The sequence below is a fragment of the Megascapheus bottae genome, chromosome 13 (genome assembly GCF_031878675.1).
Source record: "Megascapheus bottae isolate mThoBot1 chromosome 13, mThoBot2.hap1, whole genome shotgun sequence".
NCBI classification, from domain to species: Eukaryota; Metazoa; Chordata; class Mammalia; order Rodentia; family Geomyidae; genus Megascapheus; species Megascapheus bottae.
Window position 1 is genome coordinate 41161156 of NC_143521.1, and position 15376 is coordinate 41176531.

Sequence of the window (15376 nt, forward strand, 5' to 3'; positions counted from 1 at the left end):
ATATGACTTACAGCCATACATGTCACACACAGTTACATGATGGTAATTCACATGTGACATATCAATTTCATGAATCCGAAGATTGAAAAAAAAGAATTGTCATCTAGTTAGCAGCTGGAAGAATACACATATTGTTTTCGTGATCTGCAGTTTGAGGTATATGATCACAAAAAAGACCAAGAATAAGGCATGATAACTGCTTCTATCTAAGATCATAATGAACCAAAGTAACACTCTATCAATTAAGGAATTACACTATGAAGATTTTAGAAGATGCAGTAGCAGTGATTTCACTGAATCAGTATTTATTTTTCTTCTTTAGGTTGTTGCAGACAACAGATGTGTAGAAGCAACATAAGCTATCATTGTTGAGAAAATAGCCTTTTCTCATGGTATTAAATATGTTGGTATTAATCATGTAAATGCCCTTTTTATTCATCCCTGTCCAGTAGAAAAAGCTGATTTTAGCTGAGGGAACCAGACATAAACCTTTAGTGTCCTATTATGGAGGTAACATTCACTTGTTAGACAGTAGACTTGGTTCAAAAGGAAACATGATTGCATTTTCTTCCAGTAAGTTATCACATGAATGTATTTTATGGTGATTGAAACTATTGAATGAAAAAATAGTAATGGCTATAAACAAATTAGAAAACATACTTTGTCAATGGTAGGAATAAAGTTAATTCAAACTCAGGAGCCTTGTACTTCATGGAAAATTCCAGAAGCCTGTTCAGGCATATGTTACAATACTCCTGAGCTGAGGCATAACTTGTTCCATCCATCTTTCTAAAAACCAAAAACATAATATTATATTGCATATGTATGCATTTTCTAGTTCAACTCCTAGTGTTTGCACTGTTATTTTCAAATTTACCTACTAATGCCACAATCTGAGCATTTTTGGTGGATTTTATTGCCTGTTTTCTTTATTGAACATAGGCAATATCTTATTAACTCTCTTATGCTTCACAGACTCCAAATATATACTATTTTGTATTAAAGAATAGAGACTAAAGTAAGTAATATTTACTTTTAGAAGAAAGTAAGGAAGCATATCTAGTCTTGTATCTGATTTGGGGTTGTTTTAGTGATTGAGATGTAGGAGAATAAATCTTTGTAAGAGCTGCTCCTAATCATTATTGTGTATTTGTGTAAATAATTTCATCAAGGAATTAAAAACTCAGGGAGAGGATCAAGATTTTTCTCTTCAAATAATATGTACTATGATCAGTATTTTAAAGGCTATATATTATTTATAAGCAAGTAGCCAGTCTTTCAAATTATATGACTTTACTTATATTATGTACAGTATGTGATTAAAACCCGAGAGACTTTCTCATTGCTTCCACTACACTTTGAATTGTATTTCATCTTATTTATTCACTTATTTAGCATGTACTAAGTATTCAATTTGGGGCTATTCCATTGTAATGTACTCATGAATGTATACAACATATTTCAATCATCTTTACCTTCTCTTACTCTTATTTTATCTTTGGTCTCCTTTATTTCTCTCTAGTAATTTCTAGGTGTGCATTGGCATTACCTTTTCAAAGGTGTACACACAATATTTTTATTACTTTCTCTTTTTCCTTTACCCACACCCCACTGATCCCACAAAAGTAGTCCCCCATTAATATTCCTGCCCATTCTTTCCATTTAGATTTACCTTGAGTATATAACATGTGCACTCATTGGAGGCAGAGTGTATAATATGAGTCATTTTTATCCATTTTCTCATACATTATGAATTATTTACAAATATTTTTTCATGAGTAATTGTGTAGCGATAGTAATACAACACTCAGTGTTAATTGATGCAACATTTTATTATTGCTGTAGAAAGCAATTTATTTTGAAGCTCATTTCTTTAGTTCAGATGCAGGCTATTGCATTTTCATGTGTAGAATACATCAGTGATAGAATATTAGCATTGTTATCCAATGGCTTTGTGCTTTATAGATTGGAAATAATCAGAAAAATGATTCTGATCCCAGACCCTCTGCATTAACTGTACATTCTCATTGGATATTTGGTGCAATTGATATTGTAAGATGTAAATATATGAATACCTATTCTTCAAAATCAATATCTTTTTCACAAGATTTTGCAAAACTCTGATTACTAAAACTAAGATTTTATTTTTTAAAAAGATGTGATTTCATATGGTTTATATGTGTATTTTCCTATGCTGAATCAGTTTATACTGCAGCTGGATCACTATAGTGAGAGCAGAATTTTAGAGAAGCTCAGGGTCCCTTAGCGGATACATCTATTCTAGGTTTCAGGTTACATAAAAAAACTAATAGACAACATACAGGGGACAAGTGGAAAAGTTGCACTACCAATGCAAGTTGAAAATAGGGCACATTATTTTTAGCTGTTTAAAACCAAATGTAGAATGCTTAAAGTCCAAGGAAGAATTCAGATTTTCTCACTGCCACCATTTTATTTGTTGTGTCTTGTTCACTCTGAATCTTTTTCTGGATAAGATTGATCTTCAGGATAAGCCCTTAATTTATACCAGACTTGTTGAAATAATTTGAGATAATATTAAGGCCATTAAACTATCTTTTTCCTTGTTCAATAAGTCTGAGTTCTTATTTATTGACAATTCAGCAGAAAGATTTTGAAATTGATGGTGACAGAAACTAAAAGAAAGAGTCTGTGACTTGTAAACAAATGATGTCTATCACATTACTGCATGCTCTAGGTCTTAGTTCTCATTTTGTAGTGATGTAATATCTTTAGTTTTGTCTCCTCTAAAGTATATTGTCTTGGACACATGACAATTTTGCCACAATATCTGTCTGTCTGTCTGTCAATCTATCTATGCCTATGGACTAAAAATGTAAATGGCTCACAAAAATTCACACTTTGAAACCATAATGTTGAAAGTGTTTGCATCATTGGTAAGCTACTAGCATGTCGTAATGGTGGAATATTCATGATAGGATTAAATAGTAGATTTAATGAATTGCAGAAACCTGGTTTGGAGAGTTGCACAAACAATTCACTAATGGGCTGATGTTAGGTTGAGAAAAAGTTACAGTAATACTTGTGTTTAGAAATCAAAATGTACAGTCACAGTGGAGTTCTCTGAGAGAGGTTTCTCAGATTTGGAAATTACGTTTTAGACAAATAAGCAATCTTTTCAGGCCCATGTTTAATAGGAGATGTCTGTCTTTCATCAGATATGATAGTGAGTAGTTTATGTGTGAATTTGTTACTTTATCAAAATATTGTTGGGGCCTGGATTTTAGCCAAGTGGTGTAGTACTTGCCTAGCATACAGGAAGACACTGGTTTGATTCCTTGGTACCACATACATAGAAAAAAGCCAGAAATGGTGCTGTGGCTCAAATGTTAGAGCTCTAGCCTTGAGAACGCCCGAGAGCCCAAGGAGTGTTGCCTAGTGATAAAGTGCTTGCCTAGCATGCAGGAAACCCTGGATTTGATTCCTTGGTAGCATATACACAGAAAAAAGTCGGAAGTGCAGCTGTGGTTCAAATGGTAGAGCACTAGCCTTGAGAATGACCTCAAGACAATGCCCAGGCCCTAAATTCAAGTCCCAAGATTGGCAAAAAAAAAAAAGCTTGAACGAGTTTTTCAGTAAAGACTCTCGACAAAGTAACAGAGAGAAGAAAAAAATAAAACCACTGTAAATTAGGAGATGCTCGATTTGGGGCCTGAAGTGTCCTCAGCCATTCTCAGTTATACCTTGGTGGTGGTATTTGGCACAATCAGGAAATGATCAGACCTACTTAGATGGTAGACCTAAGTAGAAATGTGTTAAGATTATTCAGGAGATATCATGATTGTGAAGACTGGAGCTCTCTTTTACCTTTTGAGTTCTCTCTTTGAGTTCCATCTGCCACAAAGTGAGCAGCCTTGTTTCACCAGAAGTTGCCTGACAAAATATGCTGCTTCACCTGAATCCCAAAATGAGGGAACAGTCCAGTGATTATGCACTAAAACCACTAAAATCAAGAGACAAAATCATGTCCTCCTTAGATTTGTGTAACTCCCACTATTTGTTACAGAAATGAACAGTGGTCTGGACCAGTGGCTCACTCCTGTAATCCTAGCTACTGAAGAGGCTGAGATCTGAGGATCGCTGAGGGACTCAAGTCCCCAAGACTCTTCCAATTAAGAACTAAAAACCTGAAGTGGTGCGGTGGCTTAAGAGGTAGGGTGGTAGCCTTCAGCTGAAGAGCTCAGGTCTAACACCCAAGCCCAGAGATAGGGCAGTAGACTTGAGCTGAAGATCAATGAGACAATGTCCAGGCCCAGAATTCAAATCCCCACGACCTACAGACAATAAATAAATAATTAAATAAATAAATAAAATGAACAGTTAGCACAGGAAATAAGCAAAGAAAGAGGAAAAAGATTGTCATTAGGATTGAAAAAAAATGAAGATTAAAAAAAGACCAATGAAAGACATGGCAATTTTCTAAAATATACCTGAGATATTAAAAACATGGAATATAATCACTAATTTTTATGCTTAGGCCACTAGAAATCAATGTAAGCTTTAAAACAAAGCTCAACCTAATTGTAGATATAATATTTGAATGAAAATTACTGATACTTGAGTAAAGAGACAATGAATTCAGAATTATGTTATATGTATATATGCATATGTGTATTAATTTTTTATATATATTTCTATTTATTCACATATGTGCTTAAATAATTTGATAGAAAAATTAATATATACTCATAACCAGATGTTGGTTAAGGTGTCCTATAAACATTTCTTCCCAGGTTTTCCTTGAACAATGATTCTTTCATTTTTCTCCTCCTACCAAGATTACAGATGTAAACTAAAAGTATCAGGCACAACTTTTAATTTTAAAGCCTCATTCCTACTTTAGCACTAAATAATGATAGTAGGAATAGTAATTAATTATATGGAAATAAAAGAGTAATTCAAATAAAATTCAAAGTATTTTGGGTAGAGTTAGCTTGTAGATATATATTACTATACCATATTTAATATTTTATAAAGTTTTCCATGAACTTATTCTGCCTTATTTTCACATTTTTTCTTCTAATTTGCATAGGCATGTCTCCTGTCTACTCATTATTCTGTACAGGTTCTATTTTATATATTATTGGATTGTGTTTGAGAGAGTAAAATATTAGGAAGTACATAAAAGATACTAGAAATGCATTGTATGAAGGGTAGTTCAGTTGATTTAAGCATGAGTGTCACTCAGTACTATACTACTGACATTTTCCTCTTACATTACTTAATATGCAATATGAAACATGATTGCTTTAAATCTATATCAACTTGGGTTTTCTCTACCTAGAATGTTCATTTGAGACAACTGCCTTATCAAGGACTTTTGTTTTCACCAGTACAAAGAATTCCCTTAGAGTTCTCATGTCTTCATGACTTCATTCCTTAAAAAAAAAAAAAAGAAGAAGAAGAAGAAGCAACAACTTATTTGCATGCATAGAATCTTAAAACCCTCTAGGAGTCTCAGTCAGAGGAAAATCAGTACAAAGAATTGGTTACATGGGTGACTGAAGACCAAAGGAATACAATGAATGAGAAAGTAAGGCAGAGATTAGAAACAGCAGGAATCACCTCCACTCCTAATACTGAAGGGACCCTTGAAAGGAGTGGTGGAATGAGAGGCCTGAAGCTGCTCTCTAGCAGACACCAAACCTCAGCAGGATCTGGGGCCACATAAGAAAGGGATATTTTGTAGGAGTGAAAGAGAAGAAACAGATAATAGCAAAACAGCAGAGAAATAATCTTACTACTTCCAAACACTCAATCACTAATCCTCCTGTCCCTCTTATTGTTTAGACAGCAAAGGAGCTAGAATAATATTTTACTAGATGGAACTAAATAAGACAGAGGTTGTTTAAGAACAATTAGATAAATTTTTCTTACATATTCTTAGTAGGTAATTGAAAATTCATATCTCAGATATGGCTTACTAAATAATACAAGATGTTCAAAATATGCAAACAGTTGCTGTTATAGTGGGACAGTTTAGTTGAAGCTTCCAAAGGAAATGGATAAATCACAAAGTAGTGCCCCTTACTCTCAAAAATGTGTATCAACTATTCAAAGAGTCCATGAGTAAGATTGTACTCATTATTTGCTTTATCAAGAAGCATAAGAAGAAAGACATCCATTCATCTTATCTAATTTAGAAATGTTTAACTAAGATGGCAGAACTCAGTGAGTTTTGAGAGCATAAAAAGAAATTGAGCAATATTAGCAGTGTCAGATCAGGGTTGTAAGCCATTTTTTAGCTAAAAAATTATCCATTTCCTTCTGCTACAGGAAAATGTTAGACAATTTAAGTAATAGCAATCAAAATTAATGAGTATGTTTTCATTAAATTCTAATGTGCTGAAAGTATTGTCATTCAAGTCATGTTTCCTATCCAAAAGGAAGACTTTATTTTTCATATACGATTCCTACCAATTTTCACATGTAATGGCACAGCATACGTCAAAATAACTCCAGCATATCTTATGTATAGTTTTCCTATTGCTAATTGAATTTGAGCCCCTTTTCCTTACATATGAAAATACATCTGTTCAAAAGCATAAGAGGTAAATGTCCATGGGATCCCAATTATTTCTTTCTGATCAATATTACTAATATTAGTGGATAATATCTTCTCTCAATCTAGCACAATCTTTTCTGTTTTGAACAATTAATAAATCAGGCTAGAAGAGGAAAATTGCAGAAATGATACAAACTACTAAATTTAAATACTCTAAAGCATCCATCACTTTCCAGTGAGAGGTAAACTTTGAGTTTTCAAGATAAAGTAAGAATAGACATGGAAGAATTAATCCACACAGTGAGTTTAAAAGGACTAAAAGTATTCTTTATGTAGAAACCCAGCTATACTCACCTCATATAAGTAAAAATTTAAATACCAGTAGGAATACAACAAAGTATGGAACAAGGATATTTATAAGGATATCTTAAGTTATGAAAGCACTTACATTTGGGTTTTTATTCTGAGTGACAAAATTTCATTAACTTTTAAAAGTGATGAAACATGATCCATAATAGCATATATAGAAACATCCATATACACGATATCTATACATGCGATCACATATATGTGATCATATATTATATGATCTTATATTTGATATAAATATAGCATATATGATCTTATCTATGATATTATATGTGTACACCATATGTTTTATGTGTTGCCGCTAGTCCTGTGTTTTGAATTCAGAGACTTGCCCTTGGTAAACTACTAAACCACATTTCCAGCACTGTTTTTCACTGGTTAGTTTGAGTCATATTCTTACATACCAGGACTGTGACTTCCTAATTGAAGTTTTTGATTGTTTTCTAGTGTGATAGGAACATATGGTAGTGATTGGCTTCCCCTCACTAAAACGGAATCTTGTAGAAGCTTTTTCTCCCAGGCTGACCAGGAATCACAGTCCTTCCAATCAGCCCATTGTGTGCCTTAGACACCCAGGTATGGTTCTTTCATGTCCAGCTGAGGATCAAAAAGGTGTCTCATGAGATTTCTGCCTGGACTGTCATCAGTCTCCTAATTTCATCTTCCCCAGAAGCAAAGATTGAGGCATGGACCTGCTTTGGTGTTATAAAAACATTGATAGGGATTTTACAATTAATACAAAGAAAAACATAACTCAAATACTGCTCTAGTTCTCCTCAGAACTAAGATCAACAAGGAACTCTTTACAAGTCAGGGGGATCATAAATAATTGAAATGCATTAAAATTCACAAAGAGAAAATTGAAATAGCCTGGTTGGATAGGACATTTACATTACAAAGAAGGGTTAAATATGACTCATTGTTTTCTGATTGTATAAGATATAGTTGGCTTAATTTGTACCACATTGTACTCAGTAACCATAATAGCAGTTTGTAAGATACATACTTTGAGAATAACACAATAATTTGCAGAATTGTAAATGTAGAAATAATCTTTAATGTCATGTAATTCAATATTGCTAATGAAATTATGAATTTTACACGTTACAAGATCATGGCATCCAGAGTTTCTATCATCAGTCTAAATGTTGCTCTGAAAGCATTCTTTAAGATGTAATCAAAATGTACTGATTCAAATCTTAGTCTGCTGTGATCTGCTTTCATCAAGGCAGAATACTAGCTGTGATGTAATCCTTCTTTATTCACAGCTGCACTTTCTATGGTTCCACTTAGTTGTGCTTAACCACAGTCTTAACAATCTTAAGTAAACATTTCAAAAATAAATAATTCATGTTTGAAATATAGTGCCCTCCTGTGTACTATGATGAAATCTGCTAGCATCCTTGTTTGTCCTACTCCGGGTGTAAATCTCCACTTTTCCTCTTGCTACCACTTTGCCAGCTTTTGTATGAAATGGACTGTCATTGCATCACAGCACTTGTGTCCACTAACTCCTCAGTACATTCTACCCTTATGTCACAAGGCCTACTTCAGTGTTCTCACTCTATGCATTGTATTCCTTCACAGAATCACACAAAGAGCTAAGCATAGCATAATGAGCTAGTATAGGAGAAAAGGACTGTATTTATAAATGTTTACAAGTGCATTATTAATTTTTTGTATTTTATTATTGGTTCTGTAGCTATTTTTTTACTGTGATCAACTTACCATCAAATTTTATTACAGGTATGTTTAGAAAAATATGTACATTATGTACATTTTCAGACCTTCAAATGTGTCTCCACCAGGAAAAAAGAGACAATTCTTGATGTCAGACTTAAAAGACAGTGATTTCCAGAAATTCAATCACTCCAATGAAGGATTGGATGTATACTCAAGCTCGCAGTGTTTAGAATCAAGATTGGGATAGTCTTACCTAAATTTCCAACATGCAATTCTACAAGTGCAAGAAACAGTGCCTTGAAACAGACTCTCTGGCTTCAATATTCCTCTAACTCATCCATTTCTCTTCAGAACCCCAACTAACACATCAAACAATGTGAAGATATTGGTTACAACATACCTTTTGAAAGCCTGGATATATCAATATTTCTTTGAGAGACATTTTACTTTATCAGAAATATGTATTTTTTTCCTTTGGGGGGAGAGTTCTGCTGTCTGGTCTATTGTTTATTTTTTTGATTTATTAATTGAAAAAAGAATTGGTAATTCTATTTTTTAAAACTCTGTTCACTAAATGCCTGCACATGGTAAAAGTCAAAGTCTAGTCACTGTGTGCACATTGTTCACTATGTAAAATAAGAAAATATACAGCTGCCCAAGCACAATATACACTGAGGAGATATGTGAGTATATATATGTATCAGTGTATATATGCATGCATATATAATATTGTCAGATGTCCATTATCTCCTTTATATTGCTAGATATTTTTGAGCATTTATATTAAAAATCATAAAATTGCTAGATACTTTAGTAGTATTTGCACATAGAAATTTCATCCTACAGGCTATGTAAGAATTTTAATTACCCTTTCTGCAATTAAACATCAGGTCTATTACAAACATCAGGTTTGTTTGCCAAAAATTTAATCTTTCCTTTCATTATAAGTTTCTGAATGTTAACGTAAAAAACTTGCAGAAACAGAAAGTTTGAATTTTGGGATATTTTCATTTACTTAAGTATACTTCAATGATAATGATTTTCATCATAATCATGGAGCTTCTTTCAGGTACCCTGAAGTTGTTCCTTGGATGCCACAACATCTAAGATGAACTCAGTGAGCTAATTAAGACCTTACTAAGACCTACTTGTTCTAGATATGCTGAGAATTTTTCGCTCTGAAGGCTAGCGTCCTCTTCTAGGAGTCTGTGAGGCAAGGAAAAATATTCATCTTTGTATGCATCAGACATATAGGTTAACATGAGATAGCCCTGTGCCTTTGGTTCTTACCACTCCTTTGGCTCAACCACTATTGCAAAGGACCTGTGGAAAAGTGGCTTGTTATTACATGGTGCTTTTTCTTCCTTTATTACCATATTGCCAAATCCATAATGCACATTTAGAAAATCTCAATAATCTTTCAGCTAAAATAGAGATTTATAATATAAAGAAAAAGAAAGAAGACTTTATGTGGGTGAGATGTAGGTGGAATTTGTTCCCAGTCACATGATCCTTGATGTCTACTTTCACTCTTTTCCTAGTATAGATACTATTGGCAATCATGACATAATCATTCTTGCTTGATTCCTCAATAGAAATTCCAACATTATCTATTGTTTTTTCCTAATTATATGTTCCTAGTTTGTTTGCTGGAAACAGTTACTTTGAACTGAGTTATTTGAAGCTGAACATTAGTTTAAGTAAAGGATCATGTTAAAAATAAGATAAAGATGTACATGTATTTCATGGAAGCTCAAGTGCTGATTTAAATAAAGTTGAAAATATTGTAGACTAATTTAGTTTCAACCTTCAAAAGTGTTCTACAGAGACTTAGCACATTGTAAAGATTTTGCAGTCTTGAACTAGCACTATTTTAGGGACAATTTAACATTAAGCTTAAAGATGCTTTAAATAGAAGTAACATGCATATTGAATTTAATGACTATACAACTTCAATCACCAATACCCATTCAAATAAATTCCAAACTGGAAACTAAAAAGGAGAGTTAAATCTAAAAGAGAACATTAAAACAGAGAACATTAAAACCAGATAAAACTTAGAAAAAGCTTTTATTTCAGATATTGTTGCACTGGTTTGGTTGAGGAAATTTCAGTATTACTGTGTCAGAAGGAATTTAGCATTAATGCTGCAAACATTTTGTATGAAAATATGAATTTAACTAAATGAGTCGTCTGGGACACACCTGTGCATCTTCTTACTATAAAGAATCCTGACAATCTCTTCCAGGCACTGGTACTAGAATAGGTCCATTATGAAAAGTCTTGGGAAGCATGAAAACATTATTTCCTCACTCTGAAAGTAATATTTCCCATTCATCTTTGGAAAGATATTAAAGTAAATTCATAGAATGACTTAGAAATAGGTATGTGTGACAGAAATTCATTCTTATTAGTAACAATTCTTGAGCACTTATGGTTAACTTCAGAAGGTCTTCTATTACAATTCATACCTAATCACATTGTGTTTCTGCTTTTAATATGAGATATAGAATAGATACTGTCAACATTCACTGCTTAAATTTTTCTTTCTTTTTTAATACTTGTATTCTATCGTCAGGTGGTAGTGAGTACATTACATCGCGAGCACTGATCCCCCTTCCCATGTTTTTCTCCTACTCTCCCTCCCCCATCTACTCTCAATCATCTTGTTTTTCCCCTTCCCTTCCCTATTTAAAACACATAACCGTATGTACAATATACCATGTATCAATGTCAGATACAGTAACAAGATATAAGCCATAAGGAGGAAAAAAGAGAGAGAAAAGAAATAACTTCACATACATAAGAACAACAATCACAAAGATGAACCTCTTATTTTTTTAAACAATGGAACTATTTATTTGAGACACTTAATTACCAAAAATCATCTTAGTGAAAAAGCATGCAAGGTCATATGTGATTATGGAACTTTTCTTTGTTCCATTGTTTTTTCTCTCTCACTCTAATACTTTTCCTTTCTGATTCCCTCCATTTCTCCCTTCCTTCCTTCTACTCTTTCTTCTTTCTTCTTCCTTCTTCTTATTCCCTCCCTCCCACCTTTTATCTCTTCCTTCCTTCTTTCCTTCCTTCCTTCCTTCCTTCCTTCCTTCCTTCCTTCCTTCCTTCCTTCCTTCCTCCCTTCCTTCGTTCTTTCCTCTCTTCCTTCTTTCTTTCCTCCCTCCTTCTTTCTTTTGTTGAAATCATGCCTCTTTTTGTCTTCATTATCCTCTTTTCCTCCTCTGTCCCTCTGTCTCTCTGATTTTGTCTCTCTGTTTCTGTCTCTGTCTCTCTTCTACATATTTTCTTTAATTTTAACTATTAGGAAATTACTTCCATTCACATGCCAGAATTAGATTTTTTTCAGATAAATTTTTTTTTTCAGCTACTAAGAATACAAAACAAAATTTCAATAAAATACAATAAAATAAAATTACAATCTTTATAAAGTTACATCCATCTCGTTGTTTGAACTTATTATAAACTTGGAATGATTTGGTTATTGTATTTTTTGGTCTATATTTTCAAGAAGATAGAGTTTTGTTTTGCTTTTTATTTGGACAGTATATTTTGCATGCAGTTTTTGTCCCAACTAAATGCAGCTACTTGCCCTTGCTTTGGTCTGAATAGGATATTGTATCCCTACAACACTTGTGAACATCAGAATTCTTCATTTCCTCTGGAAAGTTCTGAATTAATATTAATAATATAATACATTTCCTCTCTTGTATATTGAGAGAAGGTAATGAAAAGTACACAAAACCCATTTAAAAATTTACAAAGAAAACATTTCTCAGATTCAAACTCCTGCATATTTATATTCTGCAATTTGTGTAAATGAATTCTCTCAATATGTGATACCTCATAACCCAGATTCATATGTTGATTTGGATTTTGACTTATAATGTCTTGGGTTTTATTGGCTGTGAGGAGAAAATAATTTGAGTTATTAAAGATATTCATTTTTGTTTTTGCTAATAATCATATTAACACAATGATCTGTATTATAGTTATGGGCTATTATTTTATTTATCTATCTATCTATCTATTTATTTATTTATTTATTTTGGCCAGTCCTGGGCTTGAGCTCAGGGCCTGAGCACTGTCCTTGGACTTTCTCAAGGCTAGGGCTCTACCACTTGAGCCTCAGCACCACTTCTGGCTTTTTTGTATGTATGTGGTACCGAGGAATCGAACCCGGGTCTTCATGCATGCTAGGCAAGCACTTTAACCACTAGGCCAAACTCCCGGCCCCTGGGCTATTATTTTAAGAAATCAAACAATTTGATGGTTTCCCTTTTGTGCTAAATCCTTAGAAAATACTTTATAAAGTGAGATTAAAAAGGTCAAAAAGTTCAAAAAATGTTCATGTTATATCTTTAACAATTTTTCTTCTTGCCATCAGAAAGAATGACGACTTGGCAAAAATCATATTAAGTGAAGTAAGCCAGTCTCAAAGGAACATATAGGCTCCATGGTTTCCCTCATTTGTAATAATTAATATACATTTAGGTTTCTCCTAGAAGAGGATCACAATAGATCAAAAGCTGTGTACATAAGGTCATACAGGATGAGTCTAAACAAAATGAATTCTAGGTTAATGAAACAAGAGGTTTATCTTTGTGATTGCTATTCTTAATGTACTATGTGAAGTTTTTCTTTTCTTTTCTCTGCTTTTTCCACTTATGGTTAATCTCATGAGGTTATTGTATCTGAATTAGTATACTGGTATACTGCATATACACTTATTTACTTATTTGAAATAGGGAAGAGAAGGGGGGAAACGATGAATGGGAGTGGAAGAGGGGAGGAAAAAGGGGAGGATAAGAACACGAGAAGCTGTATCAATTTTGAGAAGTAATGTACACCCTACCTGATAAATAGAGCTGTACCCCTCCACACATTATCCCGACAATAAAATACAGTATATTTGTTTCTTGTAAAAGTTGGGCATGGGGACTCACGCCTGTAATTTTAGCCTGAGAATCACGGTTCATAGCAAGACTGGGCTCTAAAATCCATGAGCCTCTTATCTTCAATTAACTAATAGAAAATCAGAAGTGGTGCTGTGGCTCAAGGGTTGGGGCGGTAGCCTTGAGCTGAAGAGCTCATGGACAGTACCCAGGCCCAGAGTTTAAGTCCTATGACTGACCAAAAGAACTCTATACTTTATACGTATTGATCACAGTTGTAAATTCAGAAATAAGGTTAGATATGCTGTTAATCAAATTTGAATGTTATTGCTTTAATAATCAACAGAACAATACAAAATGTGAGAACCTCATTAGCACTTGTGAAGACTACATTTACATTTTTTCTAGATCCCAGGGTTTATGTTCATTTTAGATTTTTAAAAAATCATTCAATATGTATCTAGTTGGACTTTCAGAGTACAATTCCTCAAGAAGGTAATAAGTTGATTTTTAAATTGCTTATATGAGCTGATCTGTGCAGCAAATTGAATGCTGAAGGTACTAGAGGTAATTTATTTCTGATTATGTATTACAGAAACATGATGACAAATAGCTTGGAACCTATTCAGATGACTTTAGTATGTGCTCCATATTACAAATGAATATACTTGTCTTCAAGTTGCTACCTTATGTTCAAGCCTAATGTTATGAGTTGTGGTACAATAAAGAGAACAAAAAAGAAAGGGCATTAGCCTTCTTTTACAGTTATTTAAACATATTAATTGCAATTACAGTGAATATGAAAAATTAGAAGTGGATGGAACAAGTCGACAATGAAAGATCTAATAGCTAGAGCCAAAAAGTCAAAGTAGTTTAGAATGAAATTGAGAATAAAACTTACTGGAGCATATAATCCACAAAGGAACTTGCTGTGATACTTTTATGTTTCTGGAGTCTTGGAATTAATTCTGTGTCAGGAATGTATAAAAGTGGACACTAAAATATTGAAATGCTGTTATCTTTAGGCCTTTAGCCTTGAAGGTAAATAAGTTCAAATAGATATCAGCAGTGTTGAGACAAACACTTCTTCAATGATAAACAGGTCTTGGTGAAAAGATGAGAAAAAGTCTGACCTAAAGAAAAAGAGACTAATGAAACATCAAGGCAGAGATGCCAGGATTTTATCCTGTTTCTAATTACCTTGTGGGTCCATGTGACGAGCTAGTGGTTCTTAGCAAAAGCAATTTCTGAGTTCTTCTTAAAGAATTAGGTACATTCCCATAAATACAGATCATTCTTCCATCTTTTTTATAGATTGTTTCTTCTTTAACTTTATTTTACTAGTAAATTCAACTTATCTTTAAAATTTATTAGAATGAATCTCAACGAATCATCTTTTGCTGGTATCCATGCAATAAAATTACATCAATATATACAGAGCTTTATGCAGCCACACACATGCAAGTTTAATATGGCATTTATTTGTTTTATTTTGCAGAAAACATAATTCTATTATAGCAAGTCCATTATATCTTTACTCAAAAATATTTTCAGATTCTTGGTCCTTATTAAGAAAAACACCTGCAAGTCATTTTCATATCTTGCCAGATGCAGTGGAAGGTTTTACTTTTGCTGATGTTGTTTTAATCTTCCTATTATTTCTTTTTTCTTTTTAAAAATACTGCAAAGGTGATATGCAGAGGGGTTACAGTTACATAAGTCAGGTAATCAGTACATTTTCCTTTGACAGTATCACTAACTCCCTCTCTCAGTTACTCTGCTCTTGATGTCTCCTCCACCTCACAAGTTGTATAGTTCATTTCTGGTGGGTTTCACTGTTAACTGCTTCACCCTTTGTGTGAGTGTTTCT